Below are 14,664 nucleotides of genomic sequence, written 5' to 3'. Positions count from 1 at the left end.
TTTGTGTGTGTGCGTGAGTATACAGAGACATACACACATGCATATATATATATATATATATATATATATATATATATATATATATATGGGTCTACCTGATAACACTGACAATGAAATAACCGACATGACAAAACCGAAAGAAACCAAAAGTTCAAAAACACGAAACTTCACATGCCCGACAAACCACAATCAACAAAACAAATACCTTTCCAGAAAAACACACACACAACACAAGCACACCAAAAACCTTACAAACCTACACTAAACCTTACATACACAACTATCTATGCACTAACCTTAACCCTAACCCTAAGGTCCGTCACTATTGCACACTTACCTACACCCTAACCCTAACTCACTTAATCCGCCCCTAACCCTCAAGTCTGTCACTATCGCAGACTTACCTGACCCGTACCCTACCCTAATGTCCGTTACTATCACACACTTTACCGTACCCACTTCCTGACCCTATTGCACACTTACCTTAACATGTCGGTGTTCTCAGCGTCGGGATTCCCAACTGTCGGTCTTCTCCATTATCAATCTTCCGGTGTCGGTGTTCTCGTTGTCGGCGTTTGAAGCTTTCGGTTAAATCAGGTAGACCCATATATATATGTATATATATATATATATATATATATAGCCCAAATACATGCTCTCATGGACGTGCATTCATTTGATATCCTGTGTCTTACTGAAACTTGGCTCAAACCATCTATACAAGACAACAAATTTATTCCACCAGGATATAGCATCTTAAGACTAGACCGATTAGCTAAAAAGGGAGGTGGAATAGCTATACTATACAAATCCGGACTACAAGTAACCTCTATTGACTCTAAGCTCCCTCTAACTAGTAATGAAGAAATACTTATCTCCAAACTCCAACTCAGTAACCATAAATCCATATATATTATTGCTGTCTACCTTAGAAAATATCCTAAATTGGCTATCAGCCAATTATCCCCAAGAAACAATAGTACTCGGAGACTTTAATATTAATTGGAAAAGCTGTACTTCTGAACAGCCCTCTACCCATCTTAACCTACATGGGTTTACTCAAACTATAAGTTCCCCCACAAGGACCAATAAACACAATAACAATGAAAGCACCCTAGATTGGATACTAATAAATAGACATCACCAAAGTTATAAAGTAGGGACTCTCCCTGAGGATATAAGCGACCATGCACTCACCTTCATAATCAGATTCAAGACTGATATCCCAAATCCAATTACCTATAGAACAATTAGGAGTGATAAAAATTTTAACCCTGATATTTTCCAGAATGAACTTAAAGTATGCAACTGGTCACCCCTCAAAAGTCTAATCCTAGAGGAAGCAGTAATCTATTTTAATAGTAAATTTCTAAATATTCTTGACCTCCATGCTCCAAAAAGGACCATTAAAACTAGGAACAAACCTGCCCCCTGGCTCTCAAAAGAGACAAAACAAAAAATGCTACTCAGAAATAAAATCTGGACCAAATGGCGTACTACTAAAAACCAAGAAGATCACATAAAGTTCAGACAGCTAAGAAATGACACAAAAAAGCAATACTGTCAGATAAAAGAAAGTACTGCATTCAACTCCAAAATACCCAGCAAAGTAAACCTCAAAAATTTTGGGCAGGTATAAATACACTCTTACACCCAGGCCGTACTGTCACTCCCCCCCCCCCCCTTGTAGGTACTGACCAGGACAATCCAAAGCAAATTGCAAGTACCTTTAATACCTTCTTCACTGAGACCATTCAGTGTCTTGCCAATCAACTATTTCCTGACAGCTCACCTCTATCACCCTCTAATACTACCTTACCTCCTCCATTTCATCTCAAACCTATCCCTACATCCCTTATCCGTACCCTTTTGCAAAAACTCAAACCTACTACCACTGCAGCAGATCTACAAAAAGCAGCAAATGCCATAGCCTACCCAGTTTCCATTCTGATTAGCAGAACAATCTCTGGGGGTGCAATTCCTTCCATTTGGAAGATTGCACACATTATCCCCCTTCATAAGGGTGGAAATTCTAGGGAACTATCCAATTACAGACCAATTGCCATACTATCTCCTCTGGCAAAAATCATGGAGAAATGCATTCATATGCAACTGTTAAAACACCTAATAGATAACTTATTAGCTAACTGCCAACACGGCTTCAGGCCATTTCACAGTACTACTACTGCCCTTTTATCCTTCTCTGACTGTATAAATAAAAATCACAATAACAACACTCTATCCTCAGCCTTCTTTATTGATCTCTCTAAAGCCTTTGACATGGTTAACCACCAACTTCTCATAAACACACTGAAAAACCTATCTCTTGATACACTTACTATACAATGGTTTCAATCCTACTTAAGCAATAGGCAACAAGCAGTTATGTGGGAGAACAACCTATCTCTCGATCTCCCCATTGCACTAGGTTTCCCCCAAGGTTCTATACTTGGACCACTTCTATTCTCTATTTTCATCAACGACCTGCATACTGTTATTCCTCAAGCTTCCTTAATACAATATGCCGATGACTCCACATTAATATGCTCGGCCCCAACTCCAGCAGACCTTCAATCTCTCACCCAAAAAGTGTATAACATAGTTGAGGAATGGCTACAATATCAGTGCCTCATCCTAAATCCCAAAAAAAACAAACGTCTACTTTTTACTCCCACTCACAGGTCCACACCTCTACACTTTACTGTCACATCTAACAATGGAACCATCATATCCCCCGACTCTACCACAAAACTCCTAGGGGTTCTAATTGACAATAACCTTAACTTTGAAGGCCACATTAACAATACCATAAAAACAGTCAACAAAAAACTAGGCTCCCTCTATAGAATCAAATCCTTTCTTACCCCACTAGCAAGATCTACTATTGCCCAGACCCACTTAATCTCTACCCTCCTCTATGCCTCCCCTATATATACTAACCTCTCAAAAAACAACATGATCAAACTGGCTGTCTCCTACAACAATATTGCGAGATTTGTGACAGGCTCTACATTTAGGACCCATCACTGTATTAATTATCAAAAACTAGGTTGGCTAGAGTTACCTAATCTACTTCTATTTAAACAATTAACATTTGCCTATAAAATCCTGTATCAGCCTAACAACACACCAATTCTTACCAACCTTATCACCCCCTACAGCAACCTTAAGACCCTACGCTCATCTAGCAAAATACTAGTACAAATACGCAAAACCAACAATAAGGCAGGGGACTCTGTTCTCTAATACCGTGGGTAAAACCTGGAACTCTCTCCCCAGTGACCTGACCTCCCTACCTTCACTAACACAATTTAAAATCAGGCTTAAAACCTACCTCAAATCACATTGGCTGTGCACCTGTCTGAACCCAGACTAGCCTCTCACGTCTTCTTCTCACTAAGTTACAAGACTTAATTACTGTATAATCTAACTGCCTAATGAAAACCAGAATTATAACTGGCCTTTCAATTGATTGGACTCTCTTTCTATATCAAAATATGACTCTCAGTCTCCCTACTATGTTAACATATATACTTAACATAAGATACTACAATCAAATGTGTTTTGAACTGAACACATTTCCTTATTTACTAAACTACTTACTCCAATATGTTCTTTCATGCATAAAATAGCTTAACTTTATATGGTACTTCCACCTGTTAAACTTTGAATTGTTTTATTTTTTTTGATTTAAGTAAAATATTGTTCTGTACTCTCAAGGAGCTTTTCTCCCCGAGCCTCTGCTGAAAGTGGAAATGTATCCAGCTGGACTAGCCCGGTCAACAAATGTAAAATAAAATAAATAATAATAAATAAATAATATATATATATATATATGTGTGTGTATGAGATTACTTATCACAAATCTCCAAAATATCAATATTCCAAATGTCGACCACAAAATGTTGACAATGCAAACATCAGCACTGTACTAGCTTTGCACCAACAATTTCTGCTCATGCACATTTTAAAAACAACAAAAAAATGTTTTCTTGCAGGGGCAATACTCCACCCCCATCCTTGCTAATTATGTGTGCTAATTCTGTGATCACTCAAAATCAGGGAAAGGCCATATTCCCCAACCCTGAGATTTGTGCAATCTCCTACATCTGTTGACCAAATGCAGTCAGCTAAACGGATGTCCAAAAACCCTTTCATCAAAAAAGCAGTGCATCCATATATGTCATTATGAATGTGTGTGTATGTGTGTGTGTGTGTGTGTGTGTGTGTGTGTGTGTGTGTGTGTGTGTGTGTGTGTGTGTGTGTGTGTGTGTGTGTGTGTGTGTGTATATATATATATATATATATATATATATATATATATATATATATATATATATATATATACACACATACACACACACACATAATTTCAAAAACTTTTCCCACCTTTAATGTAACCTATAACCTGTACAATTCAATTGAAAAACAAATTTGTTAGGGGAAAAAATATAAAATATAAAAAACGTACAATAAGGTGGTTGCATAAGTGTGCACACCCTTAAACTAATAGTTTGTTGAAGCACATTTTGATTTAATTAACAGGGGTCTGTAAACGTTTTATATCCACTGTATATATGTGTGTGTGTGTGTGTGTGTGTGTGTGTGTGTGTGTGTGTGTGTATATATATATACGCACACACACACGTATACACATTTATTTATTAATTTGACATTTGTTAACCAGGTTGGTCCAACTGGGCCTAAAGCCCATTTTCAGTGGGGACCCAGGGATAAACGTTCCAGAGATTATACAGAACAACATTTGTAATATATACACAAAAAGTATTTAAAATGTACTGCAAGAAAAAGACAAATATGCCATAATTAACAATACCTGAAAGGCTTTTTTTTGTTGTTGCTAATGGTGGTATTAGATGAAAGAGGTAGAGTAAAAAATATAGAGAGAGAAAAGTGTTAGTGTAAGACGTAACTAAAAGAAGTTAAGGTAGAACATGTTGATAATACAGACAAGGGGAGTTGAAGCAGGTACATATTTACATGGGTTATAATAGCCTAACTCAAGAGGCTAATTCAAAAGAACAGTGGTGTGATGGAGAGTAAGGAGGATAAAATAATTCCTGTGTATTATATTGGTAATAGAAAGGTGTAGAGGATTAGGTGAGGTCATGACAGGGTCAGGTCCTTGTGTTAAGTAGGAAATGTTTTAGCTCTTTTTTAAAGTGCTTGGGGTGTGGGATGGTTCTAATGGATGAGGGGAGATTATTCCAGGCTTGAGCTACAGTGTATTTGTATAGTAGTTTACCAATGTTTTTGTTAAGTTTATATATATCAAGACGTTGTTGATTGGATGTACAGATAGGATGGGTAGGAGCGTAGTAGGATATAAGGGAGGAGAGAGAGAGGGGCAAAGACATAGGTTTGTAAAGGATGGAGTGTAAGATTCGAAAATGTGACAATTGGAGTTGGGGAATTCTAGCCATTAGAATGTGTTGAGGGCAAGGTAATGGTGAGAGTTATGTGGTGAATTAGTAACAAATTTACCTATATTGTGATGTCTGTTCTAACTTAGACAAAAGTATTGATTGGATGTTAATAATGATTGGAGCTGCATACAAGAGGGAGAGAGGGAAGGAGGAGAGCTTGAGCCAGGGAGAGTTTAGTATCAGAGGTAAGACATCTCTTATTTCTATAGAGTAGACCTAGTTTTTGGTGGGAGATTTTTTGATGCTGTGTTGGATATGCAGGATGAATTTTAGTTCATCATCGATAATGGTACCTAGGACTTTAGTGTGGGGTTCTGCACTAATGGTGGTCTTGTCAAGGGATGTGATTTGAAAGGTTTATTTATGGTGAGATAGAAGTCGAGGAAGGAATAGCAAGAGTTTAGGTGTTTTTTGGATTTGAGATCAGTTGGATGTCAGAGAGCCACTTTTCAATGGACAGAAATGAGTCTTGGGTGTGAGTGTGGAGATGAGATGTATTGTTGGAAATGGAGATGATAGCAGAGTCATCGGCATATTGGATAAGGGTGGAATGTTTACAAGCAGTATGGAGGTCATTGGTGAAGATATTAAACAGAAGAGGGCCAAGGATGGATCCTTGGGGAGCTCCTGATTTAATGGCTAGGAAAGGGGAACATGAAGTGAGCCATCTGACTGATTGTTGTCTATTAAAGAGTAACTTGCAAACCAGCTAAGGAAGGGCTCAGAAAGATTGAGTTTGGATAGTTTAGTTAGAAGAAGTAAAGGGTGTGAAACAGTATCAAAGCCTTTGGAGAGGTCAAAGAAAAGGCAGGATACAAGTTGGTTGTTGTCCCTGGCTTCAACCGCAGTGTGAGTAAAGGATAGGACCGCAATTGTAGTACTGTGTTGTGGCCTGAAGCCATGTTGGATGGGAGTTATTAGGTTTTCTTGAAGATAATTTAGGAGTTGAGTATGGAAGCATTTTTTGAGAATTTTTGAGAGAGGGAAGAGAATGGCTATGGGTCTGTAGTTAGATGGGTCAGTAGAATTTCTGCCTTTATGCAGTGGGATAGTGTAGAAAGATTTCCAGATGTCTGCTACAGTGGAGTCATTTACGGATCTATTGATTAATAAAGATATGGGATATGCTATGGATTCAGCATATCCCATATCTTTATGTATGTTTTATATATGTTTTTTTGCAAACATTCTGACATGCCTCTTCATCAGTCGATATGTAAAACTTGCTGACTCACATCACAATGATACTCAAAAACCATGCTTTTACAGTGGGGTTCACAGGGAGTGAATTTGCCATTCCCCAGTACCTAACTGCAGAATGAGCTTTACCATGATTCCTGCAGGAAGGGGCAAGTTTACCATTCTTCAATTCAGAAGTTTTACTATGACAGGAGTTGATCATTTTCACTTGACTGTCTCTGGCCCAATAAAAGATGGCTCAAGCACATGCAGTGCTCCCATGTATACATATGCACACAACACTTGTTCACATGCATTGATTTTTCAGGGCCTGCTTTGTCATACTGAGAGTCTTGGGAAGGAAGTTGGAGCTTAACCCTGCAACCAGCTGGTGTCAAACAAGAGCAAGTTATGAATGGTATACCAGTTCAGTACAGATGCACATTCAGTTATACATTATACACATACATTTGCACTTTTGAGAGGATTACCAGTTCACCTATCTGCATATCATTGTAGTGCAGCTGGAAACAGGATATTCTGATGAAAACATCCACAAATACACTGGAATTTTTTTTCAGACACCTTTATTGAATTATCACTTGTGACATAGGCAAATTTACATTCATATAAAAGTAATCAAACTATATTAACATAACAAACATTATACTTCACATATATTGCTATATATCATATAACCAAACTGACACACTCCCAGTTGCAAACATTATACCTCAGATATAATCTGCCCAATTTTTCTCACTCAAACATTACAGAGCTCATTTAAGACCTGCTGCCTTTTAAACCTCATTCATCCCTTATATACATTGTTCCCACAATTCCCATTCTTTGCCTATGTAGTTTGCTCCTACCCCTTTCTAAAGATCTCAATTCCAGTTGTTTTATCTCTGTTACTGTATTCACTACTTCCAGTACAGTTGGTTTAGAGTTTGATTTCCATTTTCTAGTAATTGCTTTTTGGCAGCCACCATTATTAGACACAGCAAGACCTTACCTTGTCTAGGCAGTTCCGGTTCTGTATCATAGCTCAGAAAAAGTCATCTCCCTCATCAGTCCAATCTGTCCACCCAGCATCTCCAACAGAGCATCCTTAAAGTCCACAAGCTCACCTCACTCCCAGAAAATATGTTCCCAACTACCTCTTTCTTCCCCTTCACACCTCCCAACATGTATGGTCTACCCGAGGAAAAATTTTTTGGAGTCTTCTTGGGGTATAAAAATATCTATGTAAACATTTCCAGGCAAAAATCGTAAATCTTCTAGATTTTGTTGCATATTTGTTTTCTTTTTTTGTGAATTCCTTATCTAGTCTCTCTGCCCAATCCTTCCTAACCTCCTCTGATTGATTCTTATAGTTATCATGCAGTATTTTATATGCTCTACTAGTTATTCCTTTTTTAATGGCAGCTTCTGTTAAGCAGACTTCACACAGAAGGCATCCCAGTCAAGTCATTAATATTGTTTTTGCCCCATAAACGCACACACACACACACACACACACACACACACACACACACACACACACACACACACACACACACACATGTTAATTTGTTTACCAGAAAAGCCCAACTGAGCCATAAGGTGCCCTTTTCAGCAGAGGCAAGGGCAAAAAGCTTCAGCACAACATAGTACAAAATTAAAACATATAAATAAATAGGAAAAGTTAACCATTTGTGCCAAAGCATGAATAAATGAGTTGAGAAAACATGCAGTTATATATTGATATATGAAAATACAATATATGAATAAATTGTATAAGTCAAAGCAATGATATGTGTAGATAAGGTAGGTAGAAAGGAGCAAGAAATGTTTTACTATGAAAAAAACTACATATTAATAGTCAACATGAAAGTTGAGCAGTTTTGGGAAAAGTCTAGATGAGAAGAAAAAGTACTACACACAATTTTTTTGTTTTATTTTAATAAAGTAGTTTGTATGTGTGTGTGTGTGTGTGTGTGTGTGTGTGTGTGTATACACAAACTTTGAAGTGGCTGTTCAATTGATTTAAAACACTGAATTTTCAGTAACTGTGGGTTTATTTTAAGTAACTGGGAAAAGAGGGTTTTCCCAATAACAAACAATGTTGGGGGGGGGGATATATACATGGGTCTACTTTGCAAGATTGAAATACCAGTCGACCAACTTTTAAAACACCGAGACCTCAACACCGAATAGTGATAATGCTGACAAGTTAAATCACCGACTTACACAAAACCAAATCTTTAAAATGCTGATTTACCTCTCATGTAATTCAGTTACGAAAGTAAGAACTCATGTTATATAAATACAGCACTATCACTTTAAAAGTCCGTACTATGTACCTAACTTTCACCTAAACCCTGCCCACCTACCAGTTGCTGCGTACTTATAGAAAATCCACCTGAATATTCATAAAGTTATCTGCACCACCCACATGAATATTCATTGGAGATTGCTCAATTCCATTATTAAGCTTATTTTATTTTTACGTTTTTGCAGGGGCCCCCCCCCACTACGCCCCCAAAACCCCTGCAAACCAACTTCAAGATCGAATGAGCAAATTTCATGTTCCGCTCCGCTGGCAAAGTCAGCATTTTTCGCTTTCAGTCTTGTAACAGTCAATGTTTATTGTGTTACACTGCTGCAGTCATCACACTTGGGTTATCCTGCCGTCAGGCGGTCCCGCAGTCGGCCAGAGTTCCAAAGTCTTGGTCCGGCGTCAGTTGCTGTCGCTTCTTCCCTGACGTCAGTGCGCCAGGGGTATATAAGATGCATCCGACGCCATTTTCTTCAGTCTTTCTTGCCGCGCGGTGCCCGAAGCAGAAGCAGTTCGCAAGTGCCGGTCAGCCAACTCACGCGATTTTCGAAGTCGAATTTCAGATCCGAAGTCTTCAATAAAGCTAAGTACCCCATTGGGGAAACTTTTTCTTGCCTCAGACCGATGTTAGAAGAAGTTAATAATTGTATTTCTTGTGCGAAGCAAATACCTCATAAGGACTTCCACTCTTACTGTATTCCATGCCTAGGCCCTGATCATGACGTCACTAGTTGTCGGTTTTGTGCTAGATTTAACAAATGCACTATAAAAATACGTTTTGATTTTGCTTTACACTACTTTGGACGAAGGTCCAATTATTCTATGCCATCAGATCAGCCGACGACCTCAATACCGAAAAAATGCAAAGACAAGGATAAAGACAGGCATCCGAGGTCCAAAACCGACGACGAAACCTCTTCTAGGCCAGTCGCCGGTTCTCAGTGAGGCGCTTTCTCAGCCCCTGACACCCGCTACCTCAGAGCCACAGGCCGCTTCTGACTCTCACGTGGAGACAGCTTGGCCTCTGGAAACTCAAGGTATTGGGCCTACGGAAACTAATCCCTCAGATGGGTCTGGAGCTGCTGAGCAGGCATCGGCTTCTGAGGGTGTTTTCAGACCTTCACAACTTACCATTAAAACAACAGCCAAGACAAAGGTACCATTAAAGACAAAGAAACAAGTACAGCATTCTTCTGGACAGTCCTCCATGCCTAAGAAACAGATGCTTAAAATGGCCGAAGACCTCATCACTCTAATCAGGGGTTCCCATCCCCCTCCTGAGAAAAGGCCTAGGCAGGATACAGACTATGACTCCTCTGATCAGGTTTCCATTTCCTCTGATTCCTCTTCAGACCAGGGATACTCTCTACCCCCCTATGAGGACTCTGATGCTGAAGAATCTATCCCTTCAGCCTCTCCTCCTGAGGATTATTCTTTTGGGGAAACTTTACATACCATGAGGGAGCATTTCCATTGGGAAAGTCAGGATTACTCAGAATCCAAGAAAAGGCTCAGGGATTTCCTCTTATTGCCTCAGCACAGGCCCCTGGCTATTCCGCCTGTGCTAGATATTGTGGATGATGTGCTCTCTGAATCCAGCCTATCTCCTGACTCTTTGCCCCCTGCTCCAGCCAAGCCAGATAGGTATTATAGAGTACCTGACTCTCACAAGTTTCTTTACAAAAACCCTTCTGCTGATCCAGAAACTATTTCCCAGGGTCCAAAAGTGGTTAAGGCTTCCATTGCAAAAAATCCAGTACCCTCTGACAGAGATTCCAGGGCTTTGGATAGATGGGGGAAGAAAGTATACACGTCTGCAACTTTAGCAGTAAGAGCTTTAAATTGCCAGTTTCACATGCTTAAGTACCAACAATATTTAATGACAAGTCTCAACCTTACAGGAAACAGTCACAATGACTTTCCTCTTCGTATGCCAAGCACGTCCCTTTTGGAAGCCCCCTTAGGGGGAAAACTAGCACTTTTTTCTCAAAACTGGCAAACAATCACCCAAGACAAATGGGTTCTGAATATTGTGTCTCAAGGTTACAGATTCCACTTTCATACTTTACCAAGGCTAAAAGGAATGCCAGACCTGCCACAAAATCAATGGGCAGAGGCACAAAAACAAATTTCAGCCCTCATGGGCATGAGAGCTATTCAAAAAGTACCACAACAGGAACAAGGACAAGGATTTTACTCAAGGCTCTTCCTGGTCCCCAGAAAGGACAAGGCCTGGAGGCCCATACTAGACCTTTCAATTCTGAATACTTATATTCCGAAATTCAAAATGTTGACATTACAGCAGCTTCTACCCATGCTGGGCAAGAAGGCTTGGCTTGTTACTCTGGACCTCAAAGAGGCATACCTGCATGTCCCTATCAGAAAAAATTGCAGAAGATACCTCATATTCAAAGCTGGTACAATGCACTACCAATTCTCTGCACTGCCCTTTGGCTTATCTACTGTGCCCAGGGTCTTCACAAAGTGCCTGGCACCAGTAATTGCATTTTGCAGACAAAAAGGAATTCAAATATACCTATACCTGGACAACTGCCTCATTCAAGCAGAGACAAAGGACATTCTTCTACAGCATCTGGCATTTGTAAAAAGGTTGCTAATTTCTCTAGGGTACACAGTAAACGAAAAGAAGTCAAAACTAGTGCCCTCGCAACAGATTATATTCCTGGGTGCCAGCTTAAATACAACAGCCCAGATGGCTTACCTCACGCCAGACAAACAAGTTCAACAAACAGAATATTTTCAATTACTGGCAAAAAAGTCCCATCTCCCTGCAAGAAAAATTCTGCAGGCCCTGGGATTCATGGCATCCTGCATACTACTAATACCATATGCCAGACTGCATATGAGGAAATTACAATGGTACCTAAAAAGTGTTTGGACTCAACACTCTCACAGTTTAGAAGCAGTAATACCAATGATTCCCTGCCTACAACAGGAGTTTCGATGGTGGGCACAGGCATGTCACCTAAACAAGGGTCAGCCTTTTACCCAACCCAAAGCCAGGCAAACTCTAACAACAGATACTTCGGATTATGCCTGGGGAGCACACATGGCAGGAAAATGCATTCAGGGCAAGTGGACCACAGACCAGATGCATCTTCACATCAATCAAAAAGAAATGTTGGCTGTTCAAAATGCCCTAACAGTTTTCAAGGACCTTCTACATCCAGGACAACTATTACTAAAGACAGACAACACTACAGTAATGTGGTACATAAACAAGCAAGGGGGCACTCATTCTTATCCCCTATGCAGGCAAGCCATGAACTTGTGGAACACAGCTCTAACGTACCAAGTTCACCTGCAAGCACAATTCCTTCCAGGAAAGAAAAATACTCTGGCAGATGATCTAAGCAGAAATATCATGGACCCTCATGAATGGAAATTGAATCCGCAAATCTTCAGCATAGTAATGCAAAAATGGGGATGCTCAGACATAGATCTTTTTGCCTCCCCACTGAATTGCCAACTACAAAAATTCTGCACAAGGACTTATCACAAGCAAGCATGGAAAGTGGATGCTCTTCTGTTCAGCTGGAAAAACCTAAAAGTTTATGCCTTCCCACCACTGCCTCTCCTTTCAAAGGTACTCCTAAAAGCCAGACAAGAAAAACCACAAATGATCCTGATTGCTGCAGACTGGCCACGTCAGCACTGGTACCCTATCTTAAGGAACTTGGCTCAGGGCCCACCATAGATTTTGCCTCAAATTCCACACCTTCTGACTCAACAAAACAATCAGATCCTGCACAGTCAGCTCAAAACCCTAAACCTGGCTGCATGGCAGATACATTAGCCAAACAGGCAACACCTCTCTCTAAAGCTGTTATGGATGTCATTTTGGAGGCCAGGAGGCCTAGCACCAGGAAAGCTTACTCAGAAAAATGGAAGAGATTCTGCGCCTGGAACCAGGCTCAAAGCCTTGACCCTCTTGTTCCAAACATTCCTCAGATTTTACAATACTTAACTGAGATGCTGGACAGAGGCCTATCCTTTTCATCAATTAAGATCCACGCCTCTGCCATTTCAGCACATTACAACACGGATCCACCTTTATTCTCTCATCCCTTGCTAAAGCAGTACCTCAGAGGGGCTAAAAACATAAGACCGCCCCAGAGAGCACCAACACCAACTTGGGACCTCAGTTTCGTTTTGGAAAAACTGACCCTACCACCTTTTGAGCCGGCCAATACAGCCGATCTAAAATTTTTATCATGGAAAACAGCTCTGCTCCTGGCAGTAACTTCAGCATGGAGTCTCAGAGCTGCAGGCATTAATGGCAGTGGAACCTTTTATAATTTTTCATCAGGACAGGGTGTCTTTAAGGACAAACCCTACCTTTATGCCAAAGGTGGTATCTAGTGTGGCTCTTAACCAAACCATCCATTTGCCAACCTTTTTATCCAAACCCCCAGAATAAAGGGGAGAAACTTCTGCATTCTTTGGACATACACAGGCAGCTACACTTCTACTTGGACAAAACAAAAGCTTTCAGGAAAACTGAGCAACTGTTTGTGGCATATGCTGCAGGATCACAGGGCAAGGCTATCTCAAAGCAGACTATATCCAAATGGATAGGACACTGTATTCGGTACTGCTACACACAACCTGGAAAATCAGTCCCAAATAACATTAGACCACATTCCACCAGGGCAACAGCCACTTCTACAGCCTTTCTCAGAGGAGTACCTACCAAGGAAATTTTGGAGGCTGCAACTTGGAGTTCAGTGCACACCTTTACCAAGCATTACCACCTGCCTCTTTACTCTAAATCCAGAGCAGGATTTGCCACTGCAGTTCTGCAGGGCCTCATAGCCAATCCTAACTCTTTATAGACCAGCCACCCAACCTTAACTTTGGGATTCTACCCAAGTGTGATGACTGCAGCAGTGTAACACAATGAACATAGTACAGTTTTGTACCTACCATAAATGTAAATGTTCGAGTGTTCACACTGCTGCAGTCCAGGTTACCCTCCCTCCATCCCCTCTGAAATATCTGGACTTATCTATACGTTTCTATCCTATACAACCTTTGGGGTGTATTTGCTGGTAACTGAAGGTATTGTTTTTATTTTATATGTATATTTTTGATTAGCAATATGTATTGCCTACCTACTTGGGGGCACCTGACATCTGAGGCAAGAAAAACTGAAGAAAATGATGTCGGGTGCATCTTATATACCCCTGGCGCACTGACGTCAGGGAAGAAGCGACAGCAACTGATGCCGGACCAAGACTTTGGAACTCTGGCCGACTGCGGGACCGCCTGATGGCAGGATAACCCAAGTGTGATGACTGCAGCAGTGTGAACACTCGAACATCTACATTTATGGTAGGTACAAAACTGTACTGTATAGTGAAGTTACAGTCATATGAAACTTCAGTATTGCAGTCTCGGCATTTTAAAAGTCCATCTAATGGTATTTCGTTCTTGTAAAGTAGACCCATATGTATGTATGTGTGTGTATATGTATGTATATCTATATATATCTGTATATATCTATATATTTATCTATCTATATCTATATATATCTATTTATGTATATATATATATATATATATATATATATATATATAGATAGATAGATATTATATAGCTGTCAACATATGTAATCTGTTTCTCTCTCTGTATATAAAATACATATAAAATGCAAGTATCTCTCTATATATAATATATATATATATATATATATAT

At 39.9% G+C, this 14,664-nt stretch overlaps 1 protein-coding gene across 1 annotated transcript in view; it reads left to right on the top strand.

Annotated features, from left to right (window-relative positions):
- Positions 1–14,664, top strand: part of NFKB1 (nuclear factor kappa B subunit 1) — a 772,892-nt gene that overhangs the window by 295,018 nt on the left and 463,210 nt on the right. The gene's annotated exons all lie outside the window — the stretch shown is intronic.

The sequence above is a fragment of the Protopterus annectens genome, chromosome 2.part0, assembly GCF_019279795.1.
Source record: "Protopterus annectens isolate FY-2018-M chromosome 2.part0, PAN1.0, whole genome shotgun sequence".
Lineage (NCBI taxonomy): Eukaryota > Metazoa > Chordata > Ceratodontiformes > Protopteridae > Protopterus > Protopterus annectens.
Note: the sequence above shows the minus strand (reverse complement) of the source record. Positions and strands in the feature narration are given on the sequence as shown.